Source organism: Dendrobates tinctorius, unplaced genomic scaffold (genome assembly GCF_039654945.1).
Source record: "Dendrobates tinctorius isolate UK_male_01 unplaced genomic scaffold, ASM3965494v1 ptg000182l, whole genome shotgun sequence".
In the NCBI taxonomy this organism is placed as follows: domain Eukaryota; kingdom Metazoa; phylum Chordata; class Amphibia; order Anura; family Dendrobatidae; genus Dendrobates; species Dendrobates tinctorius.
The window spans coordinates 192,218-207,258 of record NW_027361849.1 but is presented as its reverse complement, the minus strand read 5'-3'; the positions used below and the strand labels follow the sequence as shown (position 1 = coordinate 207,258).

Sequence of the window (15,041 nt, the reverse complement as noted above, 5' to 3'; positions counted from 1 at the left end):
CAAAGAGTTGTTATTAACAGTGAGCAGCTTAGCAACTGTGGCATACCGAGGTATTGTGGCCTCCTCCTCCCCACAATTCAAGAGGCATACAGGTACTCTCCCCTTTGCGGACATCAACCACCCCTCTGGCTGTCAGGATAGTGGGCCTGCTATCAGAGTACACTAGCTCTACCAATGCCTAGTAATCTTTTCCCCTGAGACCTATGGCTGCCCGACACCAAACCAACATTTCACATCTGGGGGTATCGCAGATGGGGAAAGGATCACTCACTCTGACACTGCCAATTTCTCCGGCAGAGAGTTCTACCTGTTGTCTTTGCAACAGGGCCTTGATCTCCTTCTGCAGGACTCGTTGTTCACTGGAACCAGCAGTCTCAGCCACGTGTTGTAACAAAACAATAACCTCGGCAAGACAATTTTCAATCACATTAGTACCTAAGGTCATCATTGGATTACATTCTCGTCGATCAATGTCTACAACTATCAGACCTTGAGATTTTAACTCTACTCGCCCCACTTTAATAGTAATCTCTTTACATCCTACTTGCGGCAAAGACTGACCATTGCTGGCAACTACTGTGAGTTCATCACTTGGGCCGCGAGTAAGTTCAGAGTCAGCCCAATACCGCTTGTAAAGGATATATGGCATAGTTGTCACCTGAGAGCCAGTGTCCAGCAAAGCGTTCATGGTGATGCCGTCAATCACCACTGGGAGGACTGGTCTCCCTCCAACATACTTGGCTCACAAGTTCTTTGGGTCTTGTGGTCCTACTCCTGGGGGCCCAGGGGTAGCTCGTTTAAATAACAGAATCTTGCGATGTGGCCTGCCTTGTGGCAGTGACGACAGATGGGATGTCCATCCAGGTCATAGCGATCGTTGTCTCTCCCTCGGAGTGGCAGGATCCTCTTCTTCCGTAGCCACAGGACATTCTCCGGACTGGAGGCCAGCTGGATCTTCTCTTTTGATGACACCTGCAGGGACTGCACAGTTTTGGCAAGTGCAGCCATGTTTTTGGCCAGCTCTTGGACCTGAAGGCGCAGTTCTGTAGATGGATCATTATCCAGAGTCTGTACATCAGCCCCCATAAGGGCTGGGAGGAAAAGATGCTGCTTCTTGGTGGTATGTGATCGCTGGGCACCTAGGGGGCGCTGGACGGCTGACATTTGGTTCATGCAGCACCCGGATAGCCCTGTCTTTAAAGTCTGTAAAGCCCAGATCAGGGTTTTGTAGGAATAAGATACGCAGCTGTGCTCTGTGGGTACTGGATAGGAGTCCCTCAATAAATTGCTCCTTTAACAATTTGTCTCCGTTCCTCACGCAGTCTGGGTCAATCTGCTTTATGGCTCGCCTCCTGCAGGTTAAGAGCATAGTCCCGTATACTGTCCTGCACCCTTTGTTTGCATCCAAAGAATCTCATTTTTATTTCAGCTGCAGTGCGGGTGTCAAAGGTGCTCCTCAGCCTAGACAGAACTTGCTTAACATTCTCTTTATCAGTGTCTTGCCAGGCTTTTACTTCTCTTTGTGCTGCACCAGTTAGCTGCCCAATAAGGATGTTCACTTTTTCGCTTTCAGACAGAGGATATACATCAAACAAACTGAACAGTCTCACTTTGAAATCGCTCAGGGTATGTGACCCCCCCGTGTATTGCGGTAGCCAGGCTGCTCCCGGTATATAGGGCATGGACAGAGGCATTATGGGTACTGCGGCGGCGGTCGCTTGATCTTGCTGCACTCTGGAAGCGGCACCGGCCGCTGGATTCTGCAGCGCTATTGAAGCTGCAGCTGCACTTGCCCCTGCATCTTGCGGCGCTGTGAGGGGTATGGTGGCATCCACCGCTACATCTTCTCCTGCATCAGACATTCTCTCCCCACCCTAGTTAATGTTGGCCAGGCTGTGTATTTCCACTGGCTTACCAGCAGGGCCGGACTGGGACTAAAATTCAGCCCTGGCATTTGAAGTTACACAGGCCCACTAGTCACATGGTGACTATATAATATCTTTGTACACTTGTAGTTTACAAGAAGTGAGAGGAGATTAACACGACTATACTGTATAACATGTAGTCACAGCTGTGCCCAGTATTTCAGCTCAGTCCTATTTATTGCTTTTAGGTACAGTACTCCTCCCAAAGCTCTGTCCCCTTTTGTATGCATGATTACAGAATTCCTGGCAGAACTGCTCTTTATTGGGCAACCAGACCCCCTGGTCATAGCCGCCCCTATCATACCTCCCAACTTTTGAAGGAGGGAAAGATGGAGAAATACTGCAGCGCGCCGCTGCAAATTTTGGCCACACCCATTTCACAACTAGTCACACCCATGTCCACACCTAATCGCACCCATTTAGCACTGCTGATCACACTGACTGGTACTGAGGGCACAGTGGCTGGCATTATGGGCACACTGACTGGCACTAAGGAAGAGAGAAAACAGAGAGAGAGAAAAAAGAAAACAGAGCGAGAAAGAAAGGGGAAAGAAAGAACAGAGAGAGACAGAGAAAGAACAGTGAGAGAAAGAAAGAAGTAAAGGAAAGAAAGAACAGAGAGAAAGAAAGGGGAAAGAAAGAACAGTGAGAGACAAAGAAAGAACAGTGAGAGACAGAGAGAGAAAGAAAGAGGGGAAAGAAAGAACAGAGAAAGAGAGGAAAGAAAAAGAAAGAAAGAGGGGAAGAAAGAACAGAGAGAAAAAAGAAAGATTAGAGAGAGAAAAAGAACAGAGAAAGAAAATGAGGGAAAGACAGAACAGAGAAAGAGAAAGAAATAAAGAAAGATTCTATAAAGATACTATAGCAGCCCGGCTCCCATTGTAGTGCCCACCTGAGCCTCCCGGTACAGGACATATCATGATCCGCTCACATGGCCGGCATCCCCGATTCCAAGGCGATCCTGCTGTCTGCGCTGTCGGAGGAGGACACGGTGATGGATCTGAAGCATTCCTGGTTCCGTCACAATCTCCTCAAGAAATTATCTCATTTCCGGTCAGCTTCCAGCACATCACTTCAGGTGGAACGTCATGTGTGTGTTTTAAAATGCTCCTCGGGGCTCCGCCGTGTACTCCTGTGTCCGTGGGAAAAGCACGCTTTGTATGCTTTGTACACACTTGGCTCCGCTCCGTACATCCCGTACACATATGGCTCCACTCCATACACACACGGCTCCACTCCGTCCACCTCGTACACGCGCGGCTCTGCTCCGTACATCCCGTACACACATGGCTCCTCTCCGTACACCTCATACACGCGCGGCTCCTCTCCGTACACCTCGTACACACGGCTCCTCTCCGTACACCTCGTACACACGGCTCCTCTCCGTACACCTCGTACACGCATGGCTCCTCTCCGTACACGCATGGCTCCTCTCCGTACACACTGCTCCGCTCCGTACACCTCGTACACACGCGGCTCCTCTCCGTCCACCTCGTGCACACGCGGCTCCTCTCCGTCCACCTCGTACACACAGCTCCTCTCCGTACACCTCGTACACGCGCGGCTCCTCTCCGTACACCTCGTACACACGCGGCTCCGCTCCGTACACCTCGTACACACGCGGCTCCGCTCCGTACACCTCGTACACACGCGGCTCTGCTCCGTACACCTCGTACACACGCGGCTCCACTCCGTACACCTCGTACACACGCGGCTCCGCTCCGTACACCTCGTACACACGCGGCTCCGCTCCGTACACCTCGTACACACGCGGCTCCGCTCCGTACACCTCGTACACACGCGGCTCCGCTCCGTACACCTCGTACACACGCGGCTCTGCTACATCCACACTGTAAATACTGACCCCACACATACTTACCTCAACCAGCACCATGACAACAGCAAAGCAGAGTCTTGCAGAGGGTAGAGGCAAGGCTGAGCGCACAGGACCTGTGATGAGGTCACAGGAGGGGCGGAGTCAGGGGTGACATGATCGGGGGTCTGGACAAAGGCTCCTGATCGTGTGACCCCCTGACTCCTCCCCTCCTGTGACCTCATCACAGGTCCTGCGAACAGAGCGAGCAGGCAAGCGAGTGCAACGCTGTGAGTGGCTGCGGGGGGAGGGGGTCTCATGCTAAGGCGAGGATGGGGTACGTGGGGGGGGGGGCGTGGCGGCTTATCTCCCTGCAGTGCGGGAGGGACTTGAAACTATCACCGCCGTGCCCGCAGAGGGCCAGCGTCAGGAGCAACAGTGGCCGCAGCAGCTGGCAAGCGGCCAGATGATCGGGCGCTGCCGCCCGCGGCCCACGTGACAGCGGCCCAGCGGGAAAATGCCCGGTTGGTTATATTGCCAATCCGGGCCTGCTTACCAGGCTGTAGCTCCGCAGGCTGGATGAACGGGACACGCCGGGACTGCAGGCCTCAGTTCCTCACTTCCCGCCAGCTGATATCTTCGCGCACAGCACCTCACTTTTCGCAATCTCTCCAGGCTCCGCCCACGACGGCACGCCCCTTCGGCTTCCCGCGTGCTCCGTGTGGCGGGGTAATGGCGGCAATTGTACAATTTCAGCACAGTCTATGGCACACAGTGCAGTCTCTGGCACACAGGACCGTGATACCGGGCTTCGCTATCCTGTTCGTGATGCCAAAATGGTTGGCCTCCAGAGCTGGTGGGGTAATCGGTACCGGGCCACTTCCTTAAAGGGGCAGTGTCACAGCGGCGGTGACCCGGTCCATGACCCTGGGCGTCCAATGAAGGGAAGTTATTTACAGGGGATGATGAAGATAAGAGTTTGTGACGCCACCTGTGGTATCTGGTCAGAAGGGACCAGCGCTGCAGTGCAGATCCTCTGGGACAGATGGTATGATGCAGCAGTGTTGGAATAGCTCTCCACAGGCAGAGCTGTTGTCCCAGGGCAGATGAGAAAGATGTTGAGAGGTGGAGGAGGATGTAGTGTGAAGCAAGGACTTAGCAGTGCTGAGAAGGTGATGCAGGGAGAATTGAAAGGACACAACAGAGTGCAGTTTCTTTTACCTTTTACTGTGCTTTGTAGGTACAGTCCAGGATTCAGATTACAGATGGTACAGGAGTTAGTCAGCCTGGAAGCAACTTGGGAATCTCTCTATGCAGATGGGTTGTGATGTCTCCGTTTCTAGTGCTATTCTGAAGTACTTGCAGTTACGAATTACACTCAAGTTCCTCTTGCTTGCTCTTACTTAGAACTCCACTCGCATGACAGGCAGCTGTAGCCCTCTCTCTCTCTGGCTCACATCCGTTGCTGCTGTGTCGTCAAGTCTCAGTTGGGAACAGAGCATTTACAGCCTCTTGTTCCTGCGGTTTCTGCTGTGGGAACTTTAGTATCCACACAGCCTTGGACTCCGGGGTCTGGCCTTTGCGCTTCAGCTTAGGGATGAGCACTGCTCTAGCTCTAGTCCCCAGCTCGTCTCCACACATCCACACTCTTCCCTCTCTCTGCACCAACTAACTTCCTTCCTCCTGACCACAGAGAGCAGCTCCTCAGCAGTTAGGAAGAAGGATGGCACTCTGCATTTTTGTGTGGATTATCGTAAACTAAATGCCTGTATTGTGAGAGATTCATACCCATTACCCAGGATTGGAGAATCCTTGTCTGCACTGGGAAAAGCCAAATTCTTCTCAACATTAGACCTTGCCAGTGGCTATTGGTAAGTACTGATGTCAAGATAGGACTGGGCAAAGACCGCCTTTATACTACCAATGGGCCTGTTTGAATTCAACCGTATGCCGTTTGGCCTAGCCAATGCTCCTGGTACTTTCAGGGTCTTATGGAGAGGTGTTTAGGTGATTTGAACTTTGAAGCTATGCTCATATATTTAGGCTGTGTGCACAGGCTGCAGATTATCCTGCGGGTTTATCCGCACGGATTTGTCAAAAACCGCAGGTAAATCCGCAGGTCAACAGACCTGCGGTTTATCTGTAGCTTTTCTGCGGTTTAGCAATGGAGCAGGTGCCAAACCGCAGCAGAAAGAATTGACATGCTGCGGTTTTGAAACCGCAGCAAATCCGCGCAGAAAAATCAGCACCGTGTGCACTGCGGTTTTCATTTTGCATTGATCTTAATGGTACTGTACACCACAGTAGAAACTGCTGCAGATCCGCAGGACCAAAACCGCTGCGGATCCGCAGCAGAATCCGCACGTGTGCACACACCCTCAGACGACATCATAGTCTATGCTGCTTCATTTGAGGATCATCTCCAAAGATTAGAACAGGTGTTAAGTTGCCTTCAAGAACACGTTCTGAAAGTGAAGCCCCAAAATGCCATTTGTTCCGCACCCAGATTGAGTACTTGGGGCCATGTGATCTCTGCTGAAGGAGTGAAACCATCTCAAGAGAAAATTGCTGTGATACAGGATTGGCCCACTCCAGAGACGGTGAAAAATGTTCGAGCATTCCTGGGACTGACCGGGTATTACAGCCATTTCGTGAAGAATTTTGCCCACATAGCGAAACCGCTGCTAGAACTGCTGAAGGGAGTGCCATCGGGTGCAAAGAACTCGACTATTCGGTGGAAGGAACAACAGGAAAAAGCCTTCCAAGACCCGAAGAAGGCATTGACAGAAGCTCCTGTGTTGGCTTATGCTGACTTTTCTCAACCGTTTATTCTCCACACTGACGGGAGTTCACATGGACTTGGGGTTGTGTTGCTGCAGATACCAGACGGGAGAGAGAAGGTGATCGCTTATGCAAGTCGTTCCCTTCATGATTCCGAACGTAATCCAGACAATTACAGTTCCTTCAAGTTAGAGCTGCTGGCGTTGGTGTGGGCTATGACAGAGAGGTTCAGGGAATATTTGGGTCTGAAGTATTAGTGCGCACTGACAACAATCCGTTGGCTCATCTGGAGAATGCGAAGCTGGGAGCTCTGGAGCAACAATGGGTGGCCAGAATGGCAACGTTTCGGTATAAGATTGCTTACAAAAGAGGAGCTGAAAACACTCATGCTGATGCCCTATCCAGGATGAAACATGCTAAACGTGGGTGAAATAGAGATGAAGAGTTAGAAAAAGAGGAGATCCACAGGTTCCTAGACCCCACCAGGACGATGGTGGCTACGCAGGACCAGATGCAAGCTTTGACTTGGGAAGGCGTCTTGGGGCGATCCCGGGATGAGTGGTTCTGGTTACAAGAAGATAGTGAATTTGCTCTGTTTAGTCGGCCATGTGTTTCACAAGAATCCTCACCCGTGGAATGGTAAACAAAAGGGGTGGGAGTGTAAGGGGGGTGAAGCACAAGAAGAACCAGCAAGGGGTCCTCTACTCCGTGTCCGGAACCAGATGGGGCAGCAGGGTTGCCGGGGGAGGACTTTTTGACTTGGACCATCTGCACCATGTGACTGTCAGGAGCTGTGGGAAAGCTGAAGGGGCGGTGGACCGGAAGGTGTGCAGGCTGAGGGCGCAAAGGCAAAACGCGCGGGCGGCAGAGCAGAGTGTGCCACAGAGAGAGCAGGCTGCAGCACCGTGCTCCAGGAGAAACAGCACCCCCGGTCAGAGAGCTAAGATAGAAGGACGTGACATAGCACTGTCTGTGAGCACGTGAATATGGAATCCCCAGTGATCAGAGGAGGATTAAACCCTGACAGTGCAGAGACGGTGACCCATGCACGCAGCCCCTGTGTCCGTGGCGACGGGACAGAGCCCCTGACTGTGGCTTAGAGACTTTACAGTATATGCAACATTGTTCCTTTGGAGAGACTGTTAGTTTTAAAGCAGAGACTCAGAGCAGGAGAGACTTAGTTACACAGCGTCCCCCCTGCCTCCCGCATTAACTCCGGATATCCTGGTTACATTCAAAGAGAGACTAGAGCCTACAGAGACTACAAGTGCTGCTGTTGACAGTGCCTACGTTGGAGAAGACGAACCTTCAATCAAGGTTTCATCAGACTGATAAGTTGCAAGAATACCCGTTAATCTTTGTTGAACTGCTTTACTCTTTGATAATTCCGCTTAGTTATAGTATCTCGTTAAAACACCATTACTTTGTCAGTTTCATCCCCCCTGCTTCTCCCTGCGAGGAGATACGGTTCCCTGTAAATAAACCCTTTAACTTTTGGTTTGTCTCTGCTCCGTGGTGACATACTCAGCACCTGCACGTTATTACATTTGGCGTAGTCTGCAGGATGTCACATGGTAGCGCAGAGGGGGCAGACCAAGCAGTTGGGGGAGGCCTCTGGTCTAGCATTTCCCTGGGAGCCATGTTAAATAATTTGCCAAAGTTTTCTGGGAGCAATGTGATGTTGAGGAGTTGGACAGAGCGCAACCGGGGAATGATGCGGATGCATACCATGATGGCCCTGGAGGCAGAGATTGCAGTGATGGCCCTGGAGGGGGAGGCATGGGACACTGTTATGCTTAGGTCCCCCGGGGTGAGAGATACCCTAGACAAAGTTCTACGCATACTGGAAGAGACGTATGGAGACTCCACTGGCGTAGGAGAACTGCGCATGCGACTGTTTCACCGGGTACAAAGAGAGGGGGAGACCATAACGCAATTTATGAATGCCCTGCAAGAACTCCATACTGCCATCATACAGAAGGACAGTGTTGGATTAGCGTCAGTTGATGTTGTGCTACGAGATCAGCTGGTGACAAGCTTGCGTGACATGTTGATGAAACAGGCCCTGCGGGAGTGCATGCGGGTAAAGCCAGATATGACTTTCTTTGAAGTCGGCAGTGAGGCACTTAAGCAAGAGCAGGGAGTGATAGTGCCAGTGGGGAAGGTACAGAGTGGGAAGGTAACTGCCACCACAGACACTGTCCCTCAATGGGTGGAAGATCTGAAGAAGGAGATTAGACAGGTCCATGAAGAGATGACGATGGCAAAAAGAACCCTGGCGGTAGAGTCTGGCTCTCTGATGTGAGACAGAGAAGTTGACCCCCGACATGAGATTGGTGCCACCCGGTGAAGAGGCCCCCCTGCGTGTTATGCCTGCAGAGAACCTGGCCACATTCCCCAGCAGAGCTGACCATCCCCACGACATCCATTAAACTTGGATGGCTCTGAGCCTGAGGGACGTCACCTGGAGCGTGACAATTGGAGGAGGAGTAACAAAAGTCCCACCAGCCTTGCTTCGATGTGCCTCTTGGTCTGGGCCGAAATCAATGGAAGAGCAGTGCAGTGCCTAGTAGACACCGGCTCCCAAGTTACTACCATGCTGGCCGGCTCAGAAGTTCACGTGTGTACAGATAACAATCCATTGGCTCATCTGGAGACCGCAAAGTTAGGGGCCCTAGAACAATGCCGGCTAGCCCGGATGGCAAAGTTCCAATACAGGATCTCCTACAAGAAGGGAGCAGAGAATACTCATGCTGATGCCCTTTCTTGGGTGAATTATCACAAGCTAGCGCCCAGTCGGGATGAAGAGCTGGAAGTGGTGGAAATACCAGAGTTTGGAGAAACTGCCAGGATGGTGGCAGCTACGCAGGAAACAGATCAGGAGGCGACTCGTGTGAGATTACTGGAGCAACCCCGCGATGAGTGGGTCCAAATGCAGCAGGAGGATCAGGAGAAAGCCCAACTGAGACAGTGGTCCGTGTCTAAACAGGCGCCCAGCCATCACGAGAGGAGGACTGCTTCACCCGAAATGCTGAAAATGCTGCGTCATTGGGAAGGGCTTCGGTTGAGAGATGGTATCCTGTATCGGAAGTTGTTCCTCCAATCGGAACTCAGCATTGTCTGGCAGATGGTGATTCCCTCATCCTTGATAGACCAGGCGGCTATGGAAGCACATGAAAAAGGAGCACATTTTGGTCCAGAAAAAACCTTCCAATGGTTGCAGCGCTTGTTTTGCCATCCCAATCTGAGTAACGTCGTGGAAAGAGTCTGTCAGCATTGCCGGAGTTGTGAGCTGGTCAAACCACCCGAATAGCAGGCTCCCACAGAGACTGTGAAGGCATCTGGACCTTTGGATTTGCTGGCCATAGATTACCTGATGATCGGGCCAGCGCATCAAGGCTATGAGCACTGTCTAGTGATGATAGACCACTTTACGAAATTTGTCGTTGTCACGCCTACATGGGACCAGACTGCCGAGTCTGCTGCTCACACCATCTGCAAGCATTTCATACAGGTGTATGGGTGCCCCAAACGTATCCACTCCGATCAGAGGGCCTGTTTCCTCGGAAAGGCGATGGAGGAACTACACCAGTTGTTTAAGATCGATAAGTCCCAGACAACTCCTTATCATCCACAGGGGAACGGAGCTTGTGATAGATTTAATCGCACCCTTATCCAAATGCTGCAGACCCTGGAAGAGGACCAAAAGGCACTGTGGACTGAATTTATCCCTGAATTGGTGTGGGTGTATAACAACCGGAAACACAGCACCACTGGCTTTACACCCTACTCTCTGCTCTTCGAACAACCCGGGAAAGAGATGACGGAGTTGGAGTTAGAGCCCGAGGAGGACTACCCACAGACAAGGGTGTACTCCTGGGTTAGAGAACATCATCATCAGCTACAGACCCTGCATCGAGTGATGCAGAACCGGCTACAGGAGTTGGAACATCCTCAAATCACTCCTCAAAAGGGGACAGCTCTACAGCCTGGAGACCGAGTCCTGGTGAGAGCAAAACGCCCCCAGAAAAAAATTGGAGTGCCGGTGGGAGAAAAGCCCGTACCGGGTGAAATGGCGACTTGGTAACAAAGGTCCTGTCTATGAGGTTCAGCCGGAAACAGAGGAAGGGGTCCCCACTCGCACGCTGCATTGAAGTATGTTGCGGCCATGTTTGTCTCAAGATCCTGAACCAGTACAAGCAGTACAAGCGACCCCACTGGCTGGTCCAGTGGTAGATGTTGATCTTGAGGACGAGGAAGACTCCCAACTTCCCCTGGGGAATACAGAAACAGGGCCGGTTCCTGAACCTACCAACATGGCGGGAGTAACCCCGACTCCCGTTCCTCCCACAACAGCTGACACCGCTGCTCCTTCTGATTTGCGACGCTCTGAACGTTCAACGGCAGGTGTGCTCCCTGCTCGTAACCAAGATCAGTTCGTCTGGCAGCAGATTGTGCAGGGATTGGAAGACTGTCAACGAGAACTACAGAAACTCTCGCCCATGGAATGGCAAGCAAAAAGAGAGGAGGAATGTAAGGGGGTGAAGCACAAGAAGAACCAGCAAGGGGTTACCTCCTCTACTCCGTATCCGGAACCAGATGGGGCATCAGGGTTGTCGGGGGAGGACTTTTTGACTTGGCCCGTCTGCATCATGTGACTGTCAGGAGCTGTGGGGAAGCTAAAGGGGCAGTGGACCAGAAGGTGTGCAGGCTGAGAGCGCGTAGGCAGAGCACGCAGGCGGCAGAGCAGAGTGTGCCACAGAGAGAGCAGGCTGCAGCACCGCGCTCCAAGAGAAACAGCACCCCCGGTCAGAGAGCTAAGACAGAAGGACGTGACATAGATAGCGCTGTCTGTGAGCACGTGAATGTGGAATCCCCAGTGATCAGAGGAGGATTAACCCCTGACAGTGCAGAGACGGTGACCCGTGCACTCAGCGACGGGACAGAGCCCCTGACTGTGGCTGAGAGACTTTACAGTATACGCAACATTGTTCCTGTGGAGAGACTTAGTTTTAAAGCAGAGACTCAGAGCAGGGGAGACTTAGTTACACAGCATCCCTCCTGCCTCCCGCATTAACCCCGGATATCCTGGTTACCTTCAAAGAGAGACTACAGAGCCTACAGAGACTACAAGTGCTGCTGTTGACGGTGCCTACGTTGGAGAAGACGACCCTTCAATCAAGGTTTCATCAGACTGATAAGTTGCAAAAATACCGGTTAATCTTTGTTGAACTGCTTTACTGTTTGATAACTCTGCTTAGTTATAGTATCTCGTTAAAACGTCATTACTTTGTCAGTTTCATCCCCCCTGCTTCTCCCTGCGAGGAGATATGGTTCCCTGTAAATAAACCCTTTAACTTTTGGTCTGTCTCTGTTCTGTGGTGACATACTCAGCACCTGCACGTTATATTACAGGAGAATGTAGGGAGATGGACTGGGCTAGTGATATCTCTCTCAGGTCAGGGCTGGAACTGTCGGGACTGTCACCATTGTTGCTGGGAAAGGGACTTTATGACAGGAAGAGACCTTTGCCCCTTACCATCGGGGGCGGGTCTGAGATAAAATGGACGGGGCGCGCCACAACGGGGCTTTTGACGGGAAGACAGCGTGTGATAGAGGAAAGGAGGCAGGGGCTGGGGCAGAGGCAGGGACAGGGGGAGGGGTAGAGGCAGGGGCCGGGGCAGGGCGTGCACAAAATCATCACTGACATTGATTCTATTATTACGTTTTCTTCTTTCTTTCCTCTCCTTCTTTTCCTACTTCATCTCCTTTTTTCTTATCCCTTTTCTTCCTCTTCTTCATCTCGTTCTTTTTCATCCCCTCCTTTTTGCTCTTCTTTTTTTTCTTCTTCTTCTTCTTCTACTTAATCTCATTCTTCTTTTTCAACTCCTCCTTTTTCTTCTGCTTCATTTCCTTCTTTTTCTTCTTCTCCTTCTTCTTCTTCTCCTCCTTCTTCTTCTCCTTCTTCTTCTCCTTTTTCTTCTCCTCCTTCTTCTCCACCTCCTTCTACTTCTCCTTCTTCTCCTCCTTCTCTCTTTCTTCTTCTCCTCCTTCTTCTCCTTCTTCTTCTCCTCCTTCTTCTCCTGTTAATTCTCCTTCTCCTGTTTATTCTCCTTCTTCTTCTGCTCCTTCTTCTCCTGTTTCTTCCCCTCCTTATTCTTCTATTTCTTCTCCTTCTTCTTCTCCTCCTCCTTTTTCTCCTTCTTCTTCTCCTCCTTCTTCTTTTTCTCCTTCTTCTTCTCCGCCTTCATTTTCTCCTCCTTCTTTTCCTTCTCCTTATTCTTCTCCTCCTTCTCCTTCTTTTTCTCCTTCTTTCTCTTCTCTTTCTTCTCCTTCTTCTCCTCCTCCTTCTCCTTATTCTTCTCCTTCTTCTCCTGTTTCTTCTCCTTCTTCTCCTCCTTCTTCTCCTGTTTCTTCTCCTCCTTCTTCTCCTCCTTCTTCTATTTCTTCACCTTCTTCTTTTTTTTTTCTCCTTCTTCTTCTCCTGTTTCTTCTCTTTCTTCTTATCCTCATTCTTCTCCTTCTTCTTCTCCTTTTCCTTTTTCTCCTTTTCCTGTTTCTTCTTCTTTTCCTTCTTCATCTCCTGTTTCTTTTCCTGTTTCTTCTCATTCTTATTCTCCTTCTTCTCTTCCTTCTTCTCCTTCTTCTTCTCCTTCTTCTCCTTCTTCGTTTTCTTCTTCTCCATCTCCCATCTCCTGTTTATTCTCCTCCTTCTATTTCTTCTCCTTCTCCTTCTTCTTCTCCTTCTTCTCCTCCTCCTTCTACTTCTCCTTCTTCTCCTCCTTCTCTCTTTCTTCTCCTCCTTCTTCTTCTCCTCCTTCGTCTCCTGTTTATTCTCCTTCTCCTCCTGCTTATTCGCCTTCTTCTTCTCCTCCTCCTTTTTCTCCTTCTTCTTCTCCTCCTTCTCCTTTTTCTCCTTCTTCTCTGCCTTCATTTTCTCCTCCTTTTTTTCCTTCTCCTCATTCTTCTCCTCCTTCTCCTTCTTTTTCTCCTTCTTCTTCTCTTTCTTCACCTCCTTCTTCTCCTTCTCCTTCTTATTTTTCTCCTTCTTCTTCTTCTTCACCTGTTTCTTCTCCTTCTTCTTCTCCTCCTTCTTCTCCTGTTTCTTCTCCTCCTTCTTCTTCTCCTTCTTCTATTTCTTCTCCTTCTTTTTATTCTCCTTCTTCTTCTCCTGTTTCTTCTCTTTCTTCTTCTACTCATTCTTCTCGTTCTTCTTCTCCTTTTCCTTTTTCTCCTTTTCCTGTTTCTTCTTCTTTTCCGTCTTCATCTCCTGTTTCTTTCCTGTTTCTTCTTATTCTTATTCTCCTTCTTCTCTTCCTTCTTCTCCTTCTTATTCTCCGTCTTCTCCTTCTTCTTCTCATTCTTCTTCTTCTTCTCCTCCTTCTTCTCCTTCTTCTCCGTTTTCTTCTTCTCCATCTCCTGTTTATTCTCCTCCTTCTATTTCTTCTCCTTCTTCTTCTCCTTTTTCTTCTCCTTCTCCTTCTTCTCCTTCTTCATCTCCTGTTTCTTTTCCTGCTTCTTCTCCTCCTCCTTCTTCTTCTTCTCCTCCTTCTTCTCCTCCTTCTTTTCTCCTCCTTCTTCTCCTTTTTCTCCTCCTTCTCCTTCTTTTTCTCCTCCTCCATCTTCTCCATCTTCTTCATCTCCTTCTTCTTCTTTTTCTCCTTCTTCTCCTTCTTCTTCTTCTTCTCCTTCTTGTTCTTCTTCTTCCTCTTCTCCTTCTTCCTCTTCTACTTCTTCTCCTTCTCCTTCTCCTTCAACTTCTTCTTCCTCTTCTTGTTCTTATTCTTCTTCCTCTTCTTCTTCTCCTACTTTTTCGTCCTCTTCTTCATCTTTTTCCGCCTCTTCCTTTTCTTCTTCTTCTCCTTCTTCTTCCTTTTCTCATTGTTCTTCTTCTTCCTCTTCTTCTCCTTCTTCCTCTTCTCCTTCTTCTTCTCTGTCTCCTTCTTCCTCTTCTTCTTCTTCTCCTTCTTCGTCCTCTTCTCCTTCTTCTAGTTCTTCTTTTTCTTCTCCTTCTTGTTCTTCTTCTCCTTCTTCATCCTCCTCTTCTTCTTCTTCTTCTTATTCTTCTCGTTCTTCGTCCTCCTCTTCTTCTTCTTCTCCTCCTCCTCCTCTTCTTTTTCTTCTTCTTCTCCTTCTTCTTTGTCCTCTTCTCCTTCTTCTTGTTCTTCTTCTCCTTCTTGTTCTCCTTCTTTCTCTTCCTTTTCTTCTCGTTCTTCTTCCTCTTCCTCTTCTTTTTCGCCTTCTTCATCCTCTTCTTCTCCTTCTTCTTTGTCCTCTTTTTCTTCTTCTCCTCCTTCTTCTCCTGTTTCTTCCCCTCCTTATTCTTCTATTTCTTCTCCTTCTTCTTCTCCTCCTCCTTTTTCTCCTTCTTCTTCTCCTCCTTCTCCTTTTTCTCCTTCTTCTTCTCCGCCTTCATTTTCTCCTCCTTCTTTTCCTTCTCCTTATTCTTCTCCTCCTTCTCCTTCTTTTTCTCCTTCTTCCTCTTCTCTTTCTTCTCCTTCTTCTCCTCCTCCTTCTCCTTC

The 15,041-nt window shown here is 49.8% G+C and overlaps 1 pseudogene; it reads right to left on the bottom strand.

Moving 5' to 3' along the window:
- Nucleotides 1–10,696: 10,696 nt before the first annotated feature.
- On the bottom strand, nt 10,697–14,348 carry LOC141055005 (uncharacterized; annotated as a pseudogene).
- Nucleotides 14,349–15,041: the final 693 nt, after the last annotated feature.